The following is a 23496-nucleotide window of genomic DNA, read 5'->3' as shown; positions in this document are numbered from 1 at the left end:
TTAGTAAAACGAGAGGGTCCAGATGTCTTGCTGCTGCAAGAGACCCACCTGATGGGCACCAGATGTCTGCTTCTTGCTAGAAACAGATAAGACAGGTTGTTCCATGTGGGTTTGTCTGGGGCTCCAGAGGGGGAGGGTGACCGTCCTGTTACATAAGCGTGAGCCCATGGTGGTGTCACTAATGGATTCTGACCTTCAGGGAAATATCTAACCATGGTGGGTAGGTGCTTGCCGAGCAGAAATGCAACTTGTTGAGTGTAAACGTCTCTCAAACGTTAGTGGAGAGACCCTGGTCACTCTGAGAAAACTTTCAAAACAGGCAAACAATCATGAGGGTGGGGATTCTGATATGGTGATGGCCCGCATACCAGCGGCTTAAAGATACCACTGAGAGAGCAGTAAACAGAGTCGTACCTGCCCACCTGAAATTTGGATATTGGGCTGTGCAACACGTAATGCCTCTAGCACCTGCAGGATTTGGCCCACACGCACACCTCTGCTACCCATAAAAAAAGGTTGTGCATCCTCTTTTCTTGCCTGATGCTGACCTGCTCTTTACAACGGGGGGTTATACTACCCAGTGGGGATCTCAGATCACTCTCCGGTAATGGTGTTGATGAGAGACCCCAGCACTGAAGAGGCCAATTTGGAGACTTGGTGTGTGGTGCCTCTACATCACCAATGGGAAGGTGGCCACTACATGCCAGATAAACTGGAGAGCTTCACAGAATTGAACAAGTGATCAGTAAAGTCTCCGGGCACAATATGGGGGGCTGGCAAGGTATTCATGTGGGGGTGACACAATCACACTTCAGGGCAAGGGACTGACAGGCTGCGTCAGCCGTTTGCAGACCTCGAAGCACGCCATAGTCCAACTGGAGCAGGGGGGAAGTAGGGAAGAATAGGAAGGGCATCAACTAGTATTTGACAAGGCAGCATTATGAATTTGCTGTCTCAAGAAGGCATGTCAACACTGTATCACCACACAGAGTGGGATATACGAGTGGGGTTATAAGTCTACTAAACATCTTTACTGGTTGGCCATGCATGGTGCGTATGAGAGGGTGATTCTGGGCATGACAGACCCATTGGGAAGAAGGGCAGAAGGAGCTTGAAAGAATGTAGTTGTTTTTGCTGCATACTACTGGTCCCTATATCAAGATAGGAGAGCCCCCGTAGGGAGTTCCTGTCCTCCTAATTGCAGACCGGCTCCTAAAGGTGCTGTCAGCAATGTAGTGGGGGGAGCATTAGCCCGTTACAGATGAGGAGCTTAGTACTGCACTGTCATATATGCATACTGGCAAGACCCCTGCCCCGGAAGGGTTCACAATTGAAAACTGCCACAAATTTAGCCAATCACTCCTACTGCTCTCACTGGATATGTTCAATGAGGCCATAGTGAAGGACCACCTGCCTGAGGGACTCGACCTGGCAATCATAGTGCTTCTTCACCAGGAGGGGAGAAACCCAGACCAATGAGCCGACTATCACCTCAATCTCACTCATTAACAACAAACTCAAAATGTATGCAAAAATGCTAGCTAACAGACTTCTTCAGGTTATCTCCACCCGGATACATGCATATCAGTGCAGCTTCATGCTCTGACTTAGTATCCACACTGCATTCTCAAGGTACAGATGGTGGTTGCCTACAGAGAACACATGGCAGAAGGTAACGTATTACACCTAATTCCGCTAAATTGAGACTTTCTGTGGAAACTGCTGCTCTAAATGGGCTTTAGAACCAAATTAATATCGTATGTGCAGATTCTATAGAAGAATGCCTGGATACAAGTGCGAATGAATGGCTCCATATCCTATGCAATCCCCATAGGTGAGGGTACTAGGCAGGACTGTCCCCTGTCATCCCTCTTATTTGCTATGGTCATGGAGCCGTTGGCAACATGGGTCAGGTGTGACAATCAAGTGAAGGGGTTTGGATGGAAAGATGTCCTAGAAGTCAACATAGCACCATATGCGGGTTATGTGTTATTGTTCATAGCCCAGCCAGCGTCCGCAGAGCCACGTATACTTTAAATGCTGGATCTCTATGGACAGGACTCCAGCCTGCAAGTAAATTAGTCCAAATTCCTGCTGGAGGCTCTGACGGGAGTCACAGATACAGCAAATTGGCAGACCTGAATCCCAGTCCATAGATTGAATTTCATATATATATATATGCAAAAAAGAAAGAGAGAACTCTGGGTAGTTCTCAAGTTTAGGTGGAAAGCAGCCCCTGTTTAGAGCACTCTCAACACCAGCGACACTCTAGATCTGCTCACCTCAAATGTCTGGTTTTCTATCAAAGTTTTTAAGCATAGGATTAGCACAGTGCTATCCACGCCGAGATAGAAAATGACAAAGTCTTTTGCAATTTATACAGCAAAGGCTTTAAGCATAGGACTAGTACAGTGCTGTCCTTGCCGAGCTGTAAAATTATAAAAGCCATTTATCACTCCAGGCACAGTAGTACAGCTTTGAATTAGTGAAATACCAACTCAGGCCAACCTGAAATGAGTAAAAGCAACCCCTGACACAGTGTTTCGCTCTAATTAGAGCTCTTCAGAGAGGTATAGCTTTGTCCAGACACAAGGGAGCACCCTGTATTAAGTCAAAACAAAACCCTTTCAGGCATAGAGTGACGCATAAATTATGCAAAAAAGTAAGAGAGAACTCTGGGTAGTTCTCAAGTTTAGGTGGAAAGCAGCCCCTGTTTAGAGCACTCTCAACACCAGCGACACTCTAGATCTGCTCACCTCAAATGTCTGTTTTTCAACTTGAAATGATGGCTTGAGTCATTTTCTACCTCCGCGTGGATGGCACTGTGCTAATCCTATGCTTAAAAACTTTGTGTCTGGACAAAGCTATACCTCTCTGAAGAGCTCTAATTAGAGCAAAACACTGTGTCAGGGGTTGCTTTTACTCATTTCAGGTTGGCTTGAGTTGGTATTTCACTAATTCAAAGCTGTAATATTGTGCCTGGAGTGATAAATGGCTTTTGTAATTTTACAGCTCGGCAAGGACAGCACTGTACTAGTCCTATGCTTAAAGACTTTGCTGTATAAATTGCAAAAGACTTTGTCATTTGCTATCTCGGCGTGGATAGCACTGTGCTAATCCTATGCTTAAAAACGTTGATAGAAAACCAGACATTTGAGATGAGCAGATCTAGAGTGTCGCTGGTGTTGAGAGTGCTCTAAACAAGGGCTGCTTTCCACCTAAACTTGAGAACTACCCAGAGTTCTCTCTTTCTTTTTTGCATAATTTATGCGTCACTCTATGCCTGAAAGGGTTTTGTTTTGACTTAATACTGGGTGCTCCCTTGTGTCTGGACAAAGCTATACCTCTCTGAAGAGCTCTAATTAGAGAGAAACACTGTGTCAGGGGTTGCTTTTACTCATTTCAGGTTGGCTTGAGTTGGTGTTTCACTAATTCAAAGCTGTAATATTGTGCCTGGAGTGATAAATGGCTTTTGTAATTTTACAGCTCGGCAAGGACAGCACTGTACTAGTCCTATGCTTAAAGACTTTGCTGTATAAATTGCAAAAGACTTTGTCATTTTCTATCTCGGCGTGGATAGCACTGTGCTTATCCTATGCTTAAAAACTTTGATAGAAAAACAGACATTTGAGGTGACCAGATCTAGAGTATCACTGGTGTTGAGAGTGCTCTAAAAAGGGGCTGCTTTCCTCCTAAACTTGAGAACTACCCAGAGTTCTCTCTTTCTTTTTTGCATAATTTATGCGTCACTCTATGCCTGAAAGGGTTTTGTTTTGACTTAATACTGGGTGCTCCCTTGTGTCTGGACAAAGCTATACCTCTCTGAAGAGCTGTAATTAGAGCGAAACACTGTGTCTGGGGTTGCTTTTACTCATTTCAGGTTGGCTTGAGTTGGTGTTTCACTAATTCAAAGCTGTAATATTGCGCCTGGAGTGATAAATGGCTTTTGTAATTTTACAGCTCGGCAAGGACAGCACTGTACTAGTCCTATGCTTAAAGACTTTGCTGTATAAATTGCAAAAGACTTTGTCATTTTCTATCTCGGCGTGGATAGCACTGTGCTTATCCTATGCTTAAAAACTTTGATAGAAAAACAGACATTTGAGGTGACCAGATCTAGAGTATCACTGGTGTTGAGAGTGCTCTAAAAAGGTGCTGCTTTCCTCCTAAACTTGAGAACTACCCAGAGTTCTCTCTTTCTTTTTTGCATAATTTATGCGTCACTCTATGCCTGAAAGGGTTTTGTTTTGACTTAATACTGGGTGCTCCCTTGTGTCTGGACAAATCTATACCTCTCTGAAGAGCTCTAATTAGAGCGAAACACTGTGTCAGGGGTTGCTTTTACTCATTTCAGGTTGGCTTGAGTTGGTATTTCACTAATTCAAAGCTGTAATATTGTGCCTGGAGGGATAAATGGCTTTTGTAATTTTACAGCTCGGTAAGGACAGCACTTTACTAGTCCTATGCTTAAAGACTTTGCTGTATAAATTGCAAAAGACTTTGTCATTTTCTATCTCGGCGTGGATAGCACTGTGCTAATCCTATGCTTAAAAACTTTGATAGAAAAACAGACATTTGAGGTGAGCAGATCTAGAGTGTCGCTGGTGTTGAGAGTGCTCTAAACAGGGTCTGCTTTCCACCTAAACTTGAGAACTACCCAGAGTTCTCTCTTTCTTTTTTGCATAATTTATGCGTCACTCTATGCCTGAAGGGTTTTGTTTTGATATATATATATATATATATATATATATATATATATATATATATATATATATATATATATATATAATTAAACAGAGGCGGACCTGCTTGGGTCCCTCGGTGGTGCCGTTCCATGGTCAGGCCGACCACAATATATCAAAAACACAAGAAGTGCCCCTCGATGGAATGGCATTCACAGGTTGGTAAATGGCAAGACAGCGGGACCCGAGCACATTCGCCTCTGTTTATGTGTTATGCAATGTTCCCTCTAATTTTTTTTTTCTGTGTGCGGCAGTGTAAGGTCTTTGTGCACTGCAGCCCAGGCTATGTGCGCCGGGAACCAGACCGCGCGTGTGGGTGCAACGCCAAATATCACTCCAAATATTTGCTTTAAAAAGTGAAATGACAGTGCATTTCCACACCTGCAGTATCACATGAAGGGTATAAAGGCAGGTGTTCAATTTAGATACACACACCATGACATGAATTGGTTACACAGGCAAGTACACTTTAGGTTTAGAAAAGCATAGGACTCCAACGATGGTACCTTAAGATTTTACTAAAGATCCTCAACACGAGCACTGTTCATAGGGTGGGAAAATGTTGGGAGCCTATACAAGATCACATATATACAATACACATGGATATGGCACAAGAATAATCTGGTTGTGGGCGGCTTGGAGACTCCTTTAAATACACAAAGTGCAAGCACTGGGTTAGCCTCACAACGACCCCAGAGCCTTTTCTTATTTTCCGGCTCCTGAAACTACTGAGCTTAAACACGGAGTTACTCAAAAACATGTCTCAATACTGCCTCGCGCATTGGCTTGCAATGCCAAAGGAGTGCGTAGTAATTACAAGGAGACTGACCCAGCATCACCCATCTTGTCAATGAGTTGCCTTACACAGTGTTTGGTTAACGTTAGAACACCCTTTCAAGCACTAATACAGTAAAATGTATACATGGCTGTCTGGTCCTAAGTGTAGGTGTTGGAAATCTGACTGCTGAGAGCAATTGGAGTATATGAGCAGAGTCAACATCATTCAATATCTATAATGCAATCTACTTATGTACATACTGAGCAGATGGTAAATGCCAATGCAGAACCCTGATTGTGTGGTGTGCTTGACAGTGGAGAGCTTTAGGAAATAAAATCTTGTGTAGGAAGATGGCATCTACAGACGTGCAATTTGGCCCCACATGAGGCAAGATCATATTAGGCAGTCAGGGGCAGCTTCTCAATTTGAGTGGAGGAGCGTCGCCCCACAAGTCCCAGAGCTGAAAAATAAAATGTAATAAAGCTTATTTATTATTGTTTTCTTTTTCAGCAACCCGTCCCTAACTAAATGTCAGGATCAGGTGAGGCTAGTGTTGCTGAGTGTCAGCAGCAGGGAGCTGAGTGTCAGCAGCAGGGAGCTGTGCGCTTTAAAATGTGCATGGCTGTCTTTGTACGGCCAGCCAGAAATGCACATTTTAAAGATCTCTAACCTAGCTGTTTTAGACAGCTGGGTTAGAGAAAGTGCAGGCCTTCAGTGCTCTTAGGAATGCTGAGAGAGCCTGCTCTATCCAATCCTGGTGCTGCTTTCATGCTGTGAAAGCAGCGCCAGGATTGGGTAGTGCAATTTCCTGCATCCGGAGCTTCCTGGAAGACACCCAAGGGAGGAGGACGTTGCACTGCGGAGGTAAGTGTATTTCTTTTATTTATTTGTTTGTTTTTGTGAACCTCACCACCCTCGGCACAAGCCAGCCGCCACTGGAAGCAATAGTAGGAATATGCAAAGAAGGAGTCATCATTAAACAAATTCTAGAAAAGAGACCAAGGCTGAGGAGTCCAATAGAAAAGAAAATTTCCTGAAAAAAAGAACAAGCCCATTGACCGTTCAGATAGAAGTTATAGCGCTCAGAATGGACCATCCTACTTTCGGTGGAAATGTACCATGCACACTGGTAAGCCAAATGGCAAACTTGATAAAAACAGGTTGAAGAATAAAACTATCTTACAAAATGCTTTAAGAGGTAACTGCGCTGGAAGAAAATAGTCTACCCACTTGGACACTATGCCATATGTCGGCGGTCGTTTAGTGAATTGCATAACCTTTTTCATTCACAAATAGACTAAAAACATATGAGCATCTATTGAAAATCTCAGGTGTCTCTTTTGCTATTACAGGGCTCTTTGACCTCCAATAGCCTCAACAGATGAGGAAGGCTTCTTAAAAAGGATCAAACATTACAAGGGTTCTATAGGGTATGTTTAGGGATGAGTGTATCCGAACAGCAAAAGAAGAACTTTAACTTTCAATAAGAAATTAAGCATATCCTAATCAGTTGACTCACTGCTGCTCTAATAAAGATATCACTGGTTTCTTGAATGCAGTGGCTGCTGGTTGTCTTTGAAAGTGATGGAGTAAAATGCTTACACTGAACTCCAGCGATCAAGTCTGACTTCTTGTGGGGACTTTGTGGTAGGGTTTTTTTTACCCTGAAAATGGTTTTAAAAAGGGGGTTAAATAGTGCATTTTAAAGCAAAAAAACATAGGTTCTATAGGGCCGATGATGAAATATTCCAATACTTTCAGGGTCTGCCTCAGCCCCCTCAGTCATCCTCCTGTCAGCTTCAGGGGAAGCTGGTGATCTGAAGTAGACACTGGTGACCTGACATGCGCACTGCAGTGTTTCTGCAAAAAACAATAGTGCCATGAACACTGATAAAAAAATGTAGAGAAAATATGAGCAGTGGCCTGGGTCAAAATGTGGCGACTTATAGGTGGCAAGCATTGACATTAATTGGTCCTAACAATTGCTTCTGCAGAATAATTAAAGTGCCTCTACTTTGAATTAAAGTACTTATGCCTCCAAGCAAGCAAAGCAAGTGGGCGGAACCCTCAATAGAACAGCTTCCTTGTCTCTTCCATCCATGCACCTATCTATTCATTCTATCACCCTTCCATCCACCTACTTGCATCCACTATTTCACCTTTAGATTCTGTCATCCATTCATTCTTTCATACATCATTCAAACTTTCCACATTCTATCCATTTATCCATCCAATTTGCCATCCATCTATTATGCCATCCATCTGCTCATCCAGCCAGTCTAAAAACCAACCATCCACTCTGCCACCCATCGATTCATTCACTCTGCCATCCATCCTCCACTATCCATCCTCCACTCTATTATTTTACCATCACATCTGCCATTCATCATTCAACTGCTATCCTTTCATCAATTCATTAACTGTTCCATTCATCCACTCGGCCATCCATCAGCCTACTCTGCCATCCATCCATCCTCCTATCCTCTCTTCCATCCAGCCATCAATCCACTCTGTCATTCACCCTCTCTGCCATCCACCCCGCCACCCATTCACCATCCTTCCACTCTGCCACCCATCCATTCATCAACTCTTCTATCTATCCATTCAACCACCCATCCACTCTGCCATTCATTCATCCATCATTCCATCTACTCTGCTATTCATCCACTCTGCCATACATCAATCCCCTCAGCCATCCATCCATTCTGCCATCCATCTGCTCATTCATCTATAAATGCATCCACTCTGCAATCCATCCTGCCATTCATTCATCACTCCATCCACTCATTCATCAATCCATCCACTCTGCTATCCAATCATGCATTCAGTCACTTTGCCTTTAATCCATTCACACTGCCACGCATCCATCCATTTACTTTGCCATCCACCCATACATTTATTCACTTTGCCATCCATCTATTCACCCTGCCATCCTTTCATCATCCATCCACTATGACTTCCATTCACAGATCTTTTTGCCCACTCATCCAGCACTTTACTCTATCCTCCTTTCAGCTGTCCCTCCAACTATTCATTCACTCAACGATGCATCCCCTTGCTCTGCCATCCTTTCACTTGTCCATCTACCTATCCATCCACTCCCACGCCCATCCACCCATCCCTTTACTTTACTATACTTTCATGTGTCCATCCATCATCATTCACTTCTTCTTTCACCCACTCATTCATCCACATATCCATTCATCCTCCTACTCCTTCATCCCTACATCCTTTTTTTCACCCTTTTCTTGCAACATTCCTTCTTTCTTTCTTTCCTTGTTCTACTTACCCAGCTGTCGGTTTACGTCGCCCCTGCTTGCTATTTTATTCAGGCTGTATCCTGCATTAAGGATGAGCTTTTGACTGCCGAGTCTTATACAGAAGTAGCCCATAAAGAACGACAGCCGTACGTGTGGGGGTGGTGGGTGTACATCACATTCAGTGACTATGTGCCCAAATAAATCCTGGGCTGGCCACCAGTGCCACGCAGCTGCCGCCGGCCGCAACCAAAATTGTGATGCCTGGGGCAGACCGCTCCCACCGCACCCGCCCCCCCCTCCCGGCAATCCCCTAGCTATGCTAGTATTCTTGTTAACTGCAGTACACACCGGCGCTGGAATTAACAAGAATACTATCTGACAGGCCCACATTCAGCCCCGCAGCTGCCCACTATTAGCTAAAGAACTGCAGGGTCAAACACGACGTGTGCTTTCAGATGATTCTGAAACCACACATTGTGTATGACCCTGCATTCCTTTTGCTGATAGTGCGGGGCTGAATGTGCGCCTTTGACATAGTATTCTTGTTAATTTCAGCGCCCGTATGCACTGCAATAAGCATGAGAACTATTTCAAAGGCGCACATTCAGCCCAGTAGATGCCCACTACTAGCACAGGAAAGTAGTCAAACGCAACGTGTTTTTTCAGAATCATCTGAAAGAACACGTCGCCCTTTAGATTGCCACATTCCTTTTCTTAATAGTGCACTGCGGGGCAGATTGTGGGCCTTTAAAAGTATTCATGTTAATCGCAGCACATGATGACACTGTGATTAACATGAATACTTTCACAAAGGCCCACAATCTGCCCCGCAGTGCACTATTAAGAAAATAAAGGCAGCAGGCGCCACTTGCTCGTAAACCCGAGCCTTCCCTAACCATACAGGGCATAAGGGAGACACTTTCCTGGCTCGGCTGTGTCTTCTTCACTCTTGTCTCCAGCTCTGCCTCCTACAATCCGGCAATTACCATTTTTCGCGCCGCTGATGGAGCGAGATAGAAAACAAAATTTTGTTTAAACTCGCAAAGTCATATTTCCATAACATGAATAATAATATTAATGAGTTGTGATATGTTGTACTAATACAACTTAGATTAAACTTTACACGTGGGGGGACTAACATGTGTGCTCATAAACGTGCATAATTGTTGCATCTTTTTGTTCGTGCAAAATAATAAAATAATTTATTGTTTTCGTTTTTGTCATTACTAACTGCTGCAAACTTAAAAGAAGCATGTGCTTGTTTTGCTTTTCCTTGTCTGTGTGATGTCATTTCTACTATTCTAGATGCATATGAGTCTCATGGAGAAACGGAGACTGGTAGATATAAACGCTGCTTTATTTGTTTGCAATGGCTAGGTAACATTTGATTAATCGGGTGGGTTAATTAATTAGTAAAACTTGGGGTGGATACAGAATCTACATTATTTCTTACATTAATACTTTTCTTGTGTTTGTTTTATATTAGAAATCATAAGTTGCCTGCTTTTGGGCCTAGTCTTTTGAACCGCAGAAAAAGAGCTGACATATAATTCTGCAGAAAGTCACGAGATGCCCATTCTGAATTAAGGCGTTTATTGAAGTTGCATTCACAAAGCAAAAACTGATGAGCTGACATCATTCCGTCGGACATGGCCAAGGTCGAAAGTGAACATTTTGTCAGTCCTTAACTTGGCATCCGCGGAAGTTGTATTGAAAGTCTATGGACGCTGCGAGAATGACTTAATACATTTGTTGCAATCTCAGGAAGCTTCAGGCTTCACGTGGAAGAGACAATGGTCCTTATGAGACATGATTTAATGGAACTTTTTGAGAATTGGGTGACATGTCACTTGTCACTCTCAGCCAATGGGACGTCGAGGATTTCTGAAAACTTTCCTTTGCTAGTTTAGTTAGCGTAGAAAGGTATAAAAAGTCATGCCCTTAGGGTTGGGCTGGCTGCTGCTTTCTGACTTTCCGATGAGGGCGAAGTGCTGCTGGACTTTGCGTGGAGCACGTAAGAATCCTCAAAGAACTTTACTTTAATTTCTATCTATTTAGCTTATTTAGGGACTTAGGTTTTAGAAATGCTAAACTTTAAATATTCACTTTGATTTTGATTCATTTGCTTAAATTGTGTTTTCTCTTAATTCTTTACAATCATGCTTGCTTTATTGCTAATAAAATTCATTTATAAAACCTTCAAATTATATACCATAATTTAGTAAATAAAATCTTACTTTTGACAAACAAGCTGGTCTTGGTTATTCAGAAGTGTAGGTTACTATTAGCTAGATCACGTCGCCTTTGGTGGTCGTTTAAATGGTTGGGTTTTATTCTAATGACAATATTCTTTCAGCAAATGTATAAATATGTATATAGTTTGTAGATAATGTGTTTATAGATTTATTCTGACCACCTGATTCAGTAGGCCCAAAATATATCAGGTTCATAAATGGGTCCATATTTAGTATAGAAATTTGTTTATAGGTTATGAAGTTGGGTAGCGTTGTTTATGATATATTTTCTATAGCCCGCTGGATCAATTCTCTGGTAGCAGAAATTGATGGTTGCTAAGGGGTAACCAAGGTAATATGTTGGTTGCTAAGGGTTGCGTTATGGTATGGAAATAGGATCGATGTTTTAACACTTGTTGAGTCCGTTTTTCGTGCCTATCTGTAAGCTATACCGGTATAGATTGTGTGGCGAGAAATTAGTCACGCAAGCCATCTGTTCTGTTTGTAGTGATATCGCCGAATATCACAAGAGGTATCGCCGTGTACCATAGTGTTGTCGCCGAGCAGCACAGTTATAGGGCTAGGTCTGAATCTTGTATAGTGAGGGTTTTCTAAGAAATCAAAGCAGCATGAGAATAGGGACAAAGCGCCTTCCATAAAACTCACTGTGATGAGAGTATTAGTTATATTCGAGCTTGAGTGAAGGGTAAATTAGCGTCGGTGCATGATTATCTATAAACAGGTTAGAGTCCTGTACGGGTACATGTTTCATATCTATGAACAGGTGAGAGTCCTGTACGGATAACGTCGTTATTTTGCTAACGGTGCATGATTTCTATAAACAGGTGAGAGTCCTGTACGGATTTCATGTGTGTTTGAAATTAGGGAATTTTCCGTATGAAAGTGCGAGTTTGAATTGTATTTTATGTTCAAGTGGAACTCTTAGAACTTTCACTTCGCGGTGAGTTCAGAGCAAAGCGAGTTCATAATTATACGTGTTAGAAGGGTGGGGTAAGGTTACTCTACTGACAATTGAATATTATCCTTAGTGTGAATAGCGCTGTCTATTCCGAAGTGTGGATACTTGAATGTATGTAAACTATCCTAAATAGTGAAACGAACAGATGTTGTCTTTATAGTCATTGTTAATAATTAATTTACACTGAAAAGTGTTCTTAAAATGGCGCTGTGAAAAGATTTTGTGAAGGAGGGGTAAGCGCCAGGAGTGAGAAACGAGAAACCGCAGCTGCTGTGTACGTCACAGAGCCGCGCTGGGATTGGGTGACCTACGTCACAAGCTATATTCTGATTGGCTCTTGAGTCTCTGACGGCCTGTGAGCTGATTGGTCCTTCAGGAAAATCTCCAAATTTATTGGTTGAGCAGAAAAGTGACGTAGCTCAACTGTCATTGGCTTGTTGGTGTGTTTCGCGCACGGATTGGTTGTTGTACGGAACATCCCGGAAATATTTTACGAACGATTTTGTGAATTAGATTTAACTCTTAAAAATGAGTTATCATTTTAAACATGTTGAGAAAAAGTCAACATTATTTCAGAAGTTCAAGAATTTATTTTCACCTGACAAGAAAATCGAAACGCGAGGTGGTAAACTACTTCATAAGTATAAAACACCTGCAGCGTATATGGAAGGTGAATATGGATATCATACTGTCTTATGGTTCGATAATTGGAAACGTTATACTAAAAATGACGGTGTTTTAACTTGGCCTGATGATGGTTCATTTAATGTAAGAGTCTTAAGAAATTTACGAGAGAAAATGAATGCTCTTGTTCCTAAACCGAGACCAACTCAATTTGAAGCTTTAGTTGAGTGGGAAGATGAGATGTGTCAGTTACAAAGAGAAGCTAGTGGAATTAAAAGACCTTCTAAAAATCCATCTTGGAAAAGAGAAACTCATGAAGATAGATTGAGAATGTGGAGACAGGGAAACATGAGTGAAGGATTGTATTTAATTCATGAAATGGTAATGGGTACTCCTACAGGGAAATCTATGGAAAGTGAATCTGAGGATGCAGTTATGGAAGAAATATATACAACTGCTAGAAAGAATCAGCCTAATCAGCCTTTGAGACCTCCTAGATCATGGTCTACTCCGGTGGTTTCTACTGAAACTTCACCGAGTGCACCTCCAATTAGTGAAGCTCCTAAACTCTATCCAAATAATTGTGAAATCAATGAAACTCCTAGAAGACCAGAATTCGAGAATGCTCGAAATGAAGGTAGACATTTTACAATGACTCCAAGAGCAAGGGAACCTCCAAAAGATTATACAAGAGAGACAAGAAATGTTGAAGATGTTGATTATAATGAATATATAAGATCAAAGGAAGAATTAATAAAAAGAATGACAAAAGGCATGGAAGCTGTCACAGTTCCAGTAACGATTGGTCCTGTTCAACCCGTATTTGAGCAAAGAGAAACAAACAAAACTGGATTAACTATTCCTTTAAATACAGAAATTCAAAAGGCTGCTGAAAGATTTTATTCAGATTTATCTGAAATAAACACTTCTAAATCGAGAATGCCTGATTTAACCTTTAATGAGGATTTATCTCCAAAAACACCAATGGGTGCTGTATCAGATATAGGGAGTCCTGAAGTCAGGGTAACCACACCAAAACTTGATGTGGCCAAATTAAAAGCGAATATCGAAGAATTAATAATTGGAACAATTGGTCCAGATAGTTTAAATTACTATCGGGACGATGAACTACTGTTCATTTGCAAAAGCATTCAGTGGAAAACGAAAAATAAATATGATCAATTAGAGGATCTAGCAGCAGAACTTGAAATCGATGTGAGTAAACAAAAGAATTTTGCAAAACATTACAGATTAGACTTTTCAGAAAGCGACATTGAGAGTTTGAACTCAATGGGAAGAATAGTTCACATTAAAGATTTGATTGTCTATATCAAAAAGCTAGGAGAACTGAATAAATGGAGAGTAAAATGGACGAAAAAGAAGGAAGATGAAAGATTGGATAAATTGTCAAAACAATTTCCAATGAGAGAAGTTGCAGGTGGAGGATATGTTCATATCCCGTGGTCGAGACAAGACATTCTGTTATTTACAAATGATTTTCCAAAATTGAGGGAAAAACCAGTTGAGTGGTACAGGCAAGTTGATAGATTTATCAAAGTGTCAAAAGTTCTGTGGATTGATTTAGATGGATTTTTTGACATTGTTGTTCCATCTGATCTTTGGACAGAATGTAAAATATCGATTAGTTGGCCAAAAGCAGAACCTGAGCGAATTAAAGAAACAGGTGCTCCAAATCCAATTGTAATGGATTTCTATGAAAAAGTAATTGTTTGGATGAAAAACAAAATTCCACCCAAAGAAGTTGATTGGGTTAAAATAGAAAGAACAGAGCAGGAAACAAAAGAATCAGTTCATTCCTTTTATGAAAGACTACTATTAATCTTTAAACAATACAGTGGTTATGAAAAATTAGATGAAAAAGACATGAGTCATTTTGTCTATAGATTTGTTTATGGATTAAAACCTGAAATTGGAGAAATGATCAGAACTAGTATTGTCGGATGGCAATCACTATCTGTAGATGATATTCTAAGAAAAGCAAAGTATTGCAATGATGAAATAGAAGTAAAACAGAAGAAGCTGAAGGAGAAAGCCATGTGGGCTCAGGTAAAGGTGGCTGAGCAACAGATTGCCAGCATGGGTAATAAGAACACTAAGGAAAGTTTAAAGGTAATAATTTCCCAAAGAAATTTAGCCCAAAGATTGAGGAGTTAAAGCAAAGATTACCTTGTTTTAATTGTGGCGAAATTGGACATTGGAGGGACGAGTGTCCTCATCCTCCTAAAAACTTAAAGAATCCCTTATTGAATCCACAGATGCAGAATGGTGTTGACCTGCAGCGACAGCTACAGATGCAACAGGGGTTAAACGAATTTAATATTCAGCGACAGTTACAGCAACAGCAACAACAACAGGTGAATAATCGTCAAGACCAATTACCACAACCACCTTTTCCAAATTGTGGGGGAGTTCAAAAATATAATCCAAACGTGGGATTTCAGGGAAGTGAACAGGTAATAAAACCACAAAAACAGCAAAAACAGCAAAGGGTTCAAATGCAAAATGCTTCACAACAATTTTTATTAGCAGAAAGTCAAGACAGTGATTCTGATGATTATTGCTGACGGTGCCCGAGAGAGGAGGAAGAGTGTGTTGTTGGAGCCACTCTTGAGGTTGACCAGTCTGGTCCTTTTGTAAACGGGAAAGTTAATGATGTAGACATCACTTTTCTAGTGGACACTGGTGCTACCCGTTCTACTGTTAGATCAGTGGAAATTGAAAACCTACCTCTCTCTGGGGATACCATCCAAGTTGTCGGAGTAAGTAATCAACAAATTAAAACAGACTTAACTGATCCAGTACCAGTTGAAATTGGAAACTACAAAGATAAACACAGATTTGTGGTTTGTAATAGTAGTCCAGTAAATCTATTAGGCAGAGACATCCTATGTAAAATGAATTGTAGAATATATTGTTCTCCTGATGGAGTTGAGTTACAAACAATGGAGGAAGATGGTTTATACAGAATGACAATGATGATGATAGAAGCAGAAGAAACAAAATTGTTTCCTACATTTGAAGAAAAAGATCTACCTGAAGAACTCAAAGGAACAGTGAAATCTGAAATATGGGATTTTACTGGAAATGAAATGGGTCTGATGAAAAATGTAGATCCAGTAAAGATTACATTGAAACAGGGAATAGAATTTCCAAACACTCCACAATATAAAATGAAAACAGAAACAATTGAAGGTATTACACCTATAATCGAAAAATTAATCAAGCAAGGTGTATTAAAGGAAATGAAGAGTAGCTCTTGTAATTCACCGATTATGGGAGTTAAAAAGTCTAACGGAACATTTAGAATAGTACAAGATTTGAGAAAGGTTAATCAAATTGTCGTTCCATGTTGTCCTGTGGTTCCAAATCCAGCAGTAATTCTATTTCAGATTCCACATGATGCTGAATGGTATACAGTCATCGACCTTTGCAATGCATTCTTTACTGTTCCCTTACATCCAGACAGTTATGAAATATTTGCTTTCAGATTCCAAGGTAAGACCCTTGGATGGTCAAGAATCCCACAGGGCTATACAGAAAGTCCTTCAATCTTTAACGAACTGTTAAAAAGATCATTAGAAGATCTAGACTTACCTGGTAGGTCTACACTAGTGCAGTATATTGATGATTTGTTAATAGCTGCAAAGACAAGAGAAAATTGTGTAACAGACACAATAATTCTGTTAAATCGCCTTGCAGAAGAAGGACATAAAGTGTCCCCAGCAAAACTACAGTTTTGCAAACAAGAAGTAAAATATCTTGGTCACAGAATTGCAAAGGGAAAAAGACAAGTAACAATAGAGAGAATAAAAATGATTCAAGCAATGTTACCACCAAGAACACAAAGACAGGTCAGAATGTTCTTGGGAATGGTAGGTTACTGTCGACAATGGATAAGTGGATTTTCAGTAATTGCAAAACCACTACAAAGACTGACCAAATCAGATGTAAAAGATCCAATTATTCTAAATGATGCTGAGATGGAATCTTTTGAGAACCTGAAAAAGAGTTTATGCCAAGCTCCTGCTTTAGGCATGCCAAATTATGAGAAAGATTTTGAACTGTATTGCAGTGAAAGAGAAGGATGTGCATTATCTGTGTTAATTCAGAGACATGGAAATTTAAAGAAACCTATTGCATACTTCTCTGCAGTTCTTGATCCTATTGCAAAAGCATTACCAGGTTGTTTAAAAGCAGTTGCAGCTACAAGTATCAGCCTTGAACAAAGTGAAGGAATCATTATGGGATTTCCTGTGAAAGTTTTTGTACCTCATTCAGTTGAAATATTATTGACAAGAGGTAAGACTCAACATCTAACAAGTAGCAGATTGACAAAGTATGAGAAAATCATATTGGGAGCAGATAATGTTTCGATTTCAAGATGTTTGAATCTGAATCCTTCTACATTACTGCCTGATTCTGAAATTGTTGATGACATTGAGACAGAACATGAATGTTTAGATGTCATGGAATTCTGCACTAAACCAAGAAAAGACATCAAAGACAGACCTTTGTCTGAATCGGATTTTGTCTACTTTGTAGATGGGTCATGTCTAAGATCAGAAGGAGGTGTCTTGAAAGCTTCATACTCAGTTTGTACAGTTGTAGACGTTGAAGAAGCATCATGTCTTGAAGGAGTTCGTTCAGCACAAGTGGCTGAATTGATTGCTTTAATTCGTGCATGTGAAATATCAAAGGATATAAGAGTTACCATCATTACTGATAGTCAGTATGGGTACGGAGTTGTGCATGATTATGGACAACTCTGGTCACAGAGAGGATACATGACATCAACAGGATCTCCAATTAAAAATGCAGTTTTCATTAGGAGATTAATTGAAGCAATACAATTGCCAAAAGAAATCGCCATTGTCAAATGTGCAGCGCACACTAGAGGAACTGATTATATTTCCAAGGGAAATGCCTTCGCAGATGAAACAGCAAAGTACTGCGCAAGAAAAAATTATTCATACAATCGGGAGAGGAGTAAAGAAACTGATTCAAATTCATTAATGCTAACAACTGTTGTAGAGACATGGCATGAGATTAGAGATTTACAAAACGAAGCAGAAGATGATGAAAAAGACTTGTGGTTAAGATCAGATTGTAGACCACGTGAAGAAGATGGAGTGTGGGTTTACAAAGATGGCAGAGTAGTTTTACCAAATTGTTTGATTGCTGACATGGCCAGATTATATCATGGTCCAGCACATCTAGGAAGAGATTCTATGGTCAGACTTTTCAGAGAAACATGGTTCAATACCAAGTTTAGAACTATTGCTGAATCTTTTTGTCAAAGGTGTTTGTCATGCCAACAAATGAATCCAAACAGAAAATCAGTGGTGGGGACAGGAATAATTGGTCGAGAAGGTGGTCCCTTTACCAGGTTACAAATGGATTTCATTGAAATGCCCTTACACAATTGTTTGAAATATGTACTTGTAATTGTTTGCTTATTCTCAAGATGGGTAGAGGCTTTCCCTACACGACATTGTGATTCAATTACAGTAGCAAAACTAATGCTAAGAGAAATCATCCCAAGGTACGGTTTTCCAGTCACTATTGAGAGTGATGGAGGAAGCCATTTTGATAACAAACTGATGAAATTAATTTGCGAAGCTTTGAGCATTGAGCAGAAAATACACTGTGCATACAGACCAGAGGCATCAGGTGTAGTTGAACAAATAAATGGGACAATTAAAAACAGAATTGGAAAAATGTGTCTTGAAACAGGCATAAAGTGGACTGATGCACTTCCACTTGTTTTGATGTCAATAAGAAGTACACCAGATAAAAAGACAGGTTTGAGTCCTCATGAAATTTTAATGGGAAGAGTTATGAGGCAAGCTTTTGTACCTGTAGGTAAACTGTTGAGCATAAATGACAGTGCAATTTTGGATTACTGTAAAAGGTTATCTGATATGGTAACTTCTGTGTCTAATCAGGTGGGAACTGAAGCACAATCAAATGAAAAGGTTTTGACACATGATCTGAGACCTGGCGATTGGGTCAGAACGAAAGTACATCGGAGAAGGAATTGTCTAGCTCCTAGATGGCAAAAACCTAGGCAGATAATCTTGATCACTACTAATGCTGTAAAGTGCAGAGGATTAAAACGTTGGATACATCCTAGTCATACTATTCCAGTACCAACTCCTGAGAGTTCTGACGTTGAAAGTGACACCACAGATGATTCTGATTCTGAGGCAGAAGACAGAACAGAAGGTGAAATAATTCCAGATTCTGAAGATCGACAAGAAAGTCGACATCTGGAAACTGTGCCTGTGAATGGAAATGTAACAAGAAAAGACTTAGAAATCATTGAAATAGATTCTGAAGGTGAAGAGAATCTGTTAAAAGGAAAGATAACTGAGGATTCGGTTGTCTCCATTGAAGACAGAGAAGCTGAACAAAAGGAAGTTTCAGACCAGGAGAGTATCGAAAGGCAGAGAACAAGCTCTGAAGTAAGGAACAAATATCCAAAATCTGGGAAGTTAGAAGTAATTGAAGAAGAGGAAGAGAACGAATTACCGAGTACCAGTGATGGAAGACAAAGTGAAGTTCCTGAAGGAGTGAAATTGCCGAATAGAGAAGTTCCTGAGTCAATTGAAATTTCAGACTACGAAACTGAAGAAAGTGACGTGGAAGGTGAAAGTGAAAAGAGAAAGAAAAGGACTTGGAAGTCAGAATCAAATAATTCTGAACCAAAGAAGAAGTACGTGAGAAAAGCAGACTACTGGCCTGGTGGAAGATTGAGAGTCAGATTGATCAAAAAGCCAATAGAACAAGTTGAAGAAATCAGTAGTCAAAAGAGTCCTGGAAAAGAAGTTGGAGTTGGAAGGAAAATAGAAGTGATATCGAGAAAAGGGAAGAGAATAATAAGACCAAACCAGAAATACAAGTCTCCTGAGTGGACTTACTTAGTAATTCCACCTGTTATTGACATATATGATAGTAGTGAAGAAGAAAACGAAATCCAAGAGATTAGTGACAATGATTGAAGTACAGAAATATTAAATTGGCAAAAGGCTGAAGAAAATTTGTTAGTTGACACAAGGTCGAAGAAAAACTGTTTAGTTGAAGAAAACTTATGTATGACATAAGGTCGAAGAAATCTTGTTTAGGGTTTTAAAAAAAAAAAAAAAAAAAAAAAAGAAAAAGAAAAAGAAATTTTAAAAGGGGGGTGTAAATATAAATTTAGAATTTATATAGAATTTTAAAATTTATTTTATTTTTGAGACTAAAACTAACCAAAAATGCCTTATGTTAAGGAGAGCACTTCAAAGTGTTCTGTTTTTAAAAGATGCTGTAAGATGACTCTGGTATGTCTGCTCATTTTAGTTCTGCTCTGGTTGGTTCTAGCTGTGATTATTCCTTTAGAAATGAATAGAGAATTACACAAAGTTAACTTAACAAGCAAAGCTCTGGTTAGCCAAACTAAACATAGTGCATCTGCAAAAGTTATTGATCATCAGCCTAACATTCATCAAGATAAATCTATAGGTGATTTTTCAAGTAATACATTTACAAAGTTATTGAGTGAATATGTTAAGGTAATGGATGCAAAAGACTGTTATGTCTGTGTTAAATTACCTGCTTCTGTTTCTGAGGGAGTAACATATAATATGCTTCCTCTCACTTATGCTGTAACATGTAGTGTATTAACTAGTTTATTTTATCAAACTGGACGTTTAGAATATTACTATTCAAATTATGATGAGATTTTTGCTAATGTTAAGATTGATAATGCTTTAAATAAGCATAAGAAAGCAAAACAAATGAGAGAATATTTCCTTGTTACTAACGAACTCACATATGAGTATGCTTACAAGAATAATTTAACATGTAAATTAAGTGCTGAAGGAAAGAAATTTTTGAATATGGTTGAAGAGAGAAGAGCAATTTATAAAAGGAATGAATTAGTCAAGCAGACTAAAACTGCTTTCTGGCAGAAAGAGGATGAGAAGTTAAATGGTAAAATGCTTGAAAATATTGCAATTCACATAGACAAACCTGTTAGTGGAAAACTTTGCATTAGAAGAGATAACACACTTTTTGATAATTATTTTGTAGGTGCAAGTAACTGTGAAGATACTTATCAGATTATGGGAGGTTGGGGATTTAAAGGTGGAAAAGATCCTATCTTTCCTGGGATTTATTTTGTTTGTGGTGACAAAGCCTACTACAACCTTCCAGACCATTGGTATGGAACTTGTTATGTGGGAATTGTTTTTCCTAAAGTGTTTCATGTTGACAGAGATTCAGAAGGATTGTTTAAAATTCATAATTATGTAAATAGAGCTAAAAGAGAAACTTTTACTGAAGTTCTGGGAGATATTTTTCAAGCTGTAATTCCTTTTGTTGGTATAACCCTAAATGCAGGGAGAATCAGAAAATTGTCCACTATAGTTGATAGATTATCAACTGACACTGCTGATGGATTTCAATTAGTGAATGTTGAAGTTATTGCAATTAGATCTATGGTAATTCAAGACCGTCTTGCCTTAGACATACTCCTAGCAAAGGAGGGAGGAGTCTGTGGCATTTTACATGTTCAACATTGCTGTACATATATACCTGATGAAAGTAAGAATATTGAAATGTATATTAAGAATATTACACAAATGCATTCAGAGATAATTCCTTTAGAAGAAGAAGATTTTACAGGGAAACTTTCAAAAAGATTTCAAGCAATTAAAAACTGGTTTCATAATATCGGAAGTTCAATTCTTGGCAAGATTCTGGCACCTTTGATTATAATAGTATTCATTTTTATTTTGACCAAATTAGGTTGTTTGTTACATAAAAGAAAGAAACAGTTGAAAGAAAAGAAAAGAATCTATAAACTCAGAAAAGAAGAAGAAAGGGAGATCGAATTACAGGAGTTACATAGAGAGCGTCATGTTAATTGCAAAGATTATGCAGAAACAGACTTTTAGGTTTACTGATACAAATGAATTTGAATCGATTTCTTATAAATTTAATTTACCAAAATTTTGAGTGCTGGTGTGGTGATTTGTTAATCACCAGATGAGGGAGTTGATGGAGCGAGATAGAAAACAAAATTTTGTTTAAACTCGCAAAGTCATATTTCCATAACATGAATAATAATATTAATGAGTTGTGATATGTTGTACTAATACAACTTAGATTAAACTTTACACGTGGGGGGACTAACATGTGTGCTCATAAACGTGCATAATTGTTGCATCTTTTTGTTCGTGCAAAATAATAAAATAATTTATTGTTTTCGTTTTTGTCATTACTAACTGCTGCAAACTTAAAAGAAGCATGTGCTTGTTTTGCTTTTCCTTATCTGTGTGATGTCATTTCTACTATTCTAGATGCATATGAGTCTCATGGAGAAACGGAGACTGGTAGATATAAACGCTGCTTTATTTGTTTGCAATGGCTAGGTAACATTTGATTAATCGGGTGGGTTAATTAATTAGTAAAACTTGGGGTGGATACAGAATCTACATTATTTCTTACATTAATACTTTTCTTGTGTTTGTTTTATATTAGAAATCATAAGTTGCCTGCTTTTGGGCCTAGTCTTTTGAACCGCAGAAAAAGAGCTGACATATAATTCTGCAGAAAGTCACGAGATGCCCATTCTGAATTAAGGCGTTTATTGAAGTTGCATTCACAAAGCAAAAACTGATGAGCTGACATCATTCCGTCGGACATGGCCAAGGTCGAAAGTGAACATTTTGTCAGTCCTTAACTTGGCATCCGCGGAAGTTGTATTGAAAGTCTATGGACGCTGCGAGAATGACTTAATACATTTGTTGCAATCTCAGGAAGCTTCAGGCTTCACGTGGAAGAGACAATGGTCCTTATGAGACATGATTTAATGGAACTTTTTGAGAATTGGGTGACATGTCACTTGTCACTCTCAGCCAATGGGACGTCGAGGATTTCTGAAAACTTTCCTTTGCTAGTTTAGTTAGCGTAGAAAGGTATAAAAAGTCATGCCCTTAGGGTTGGGCTGGCTGCTGCTTTCTGACTTTCCGATGAGGGCGAAGTGCTGCTGGACTTTGCGTGGAGCACGTAAGAATCCTCAAAGAACTTTACTTTAATTTCTATCTATTTAGCTTATTTAGGGACTTAGGTTTTAGAAATGCTAAACTTTAAATATTCACTTTGATTTTGATTCATTTGCTTAAATTGTGTTTTCTCTTAATTCTTTACAATCATGCTTGCTTTATTGCTAATAAAATTCATTTATAAAACCTTCAAATTATATACCATAATTTAGTAAATAAAATCTTACTTTTGACAAACAAGCTGGTCTTGGTTATTCAGAAGTGTAGGTTACTATTAGCTAGATCACGTCGCCTTTGGTGGTCGTTTAAATGGTTGGGTTTTATTCTAATGACAATATTCTTTCAGCAAATGTATAAATATGTATATAGTTTGTAGATAATGTGTTTATAGATTTATTCTGACCACCTGATTCAGTAGGCCCAAAATATATCAGGTTCATAAATGGGTCCATATTTAGTATAGAAATTTGTTTATAGGTTATGAAGTTGGGTAGCGTTGTTTATGATATATTTTCTATAGCCCGCTGGATCACCGCTCACCTTTCGTTTTAAAGCTGTGTTATGTGTGTGCGCTCTACAATTGGGACACTGCGCGCTCGGGATGACTTCAGTGCGCGCACGCTCACCCGCGCACGTTCTTGGGAACAGTGGTGTTATGTTACTTGGTACTTGTAAAGTGCATGGCTACTCCACAGAGTGTCCTGGCACTAAGAAGGACCCAGAGAGAGAAACATTGAGCACAGGCAGTACAGAAATTAGCAGAACAGGAAGTGCTTTGGTGTAAACGAGAGCGACTACACAAGACATTG

This window comes from Lissotriton helveticus, chromosome 5_1 (genome assembly GCF_964261635.1).
Source record: "Lissotriton helveticus chromosome 5_1, aLisHel1.1, whole genome shotgun sequence".
In the NCBI taxonomy this organism is placed as follows: domain Eukaryota; kingdom Metazoa; phylum Chordata; class Amphibia; order Caudata; family Salamandridae; genus Lissotriton; species Lissotriton helveticus.
Note: the sequence above shows the minus strand (reverse complement) of the source record.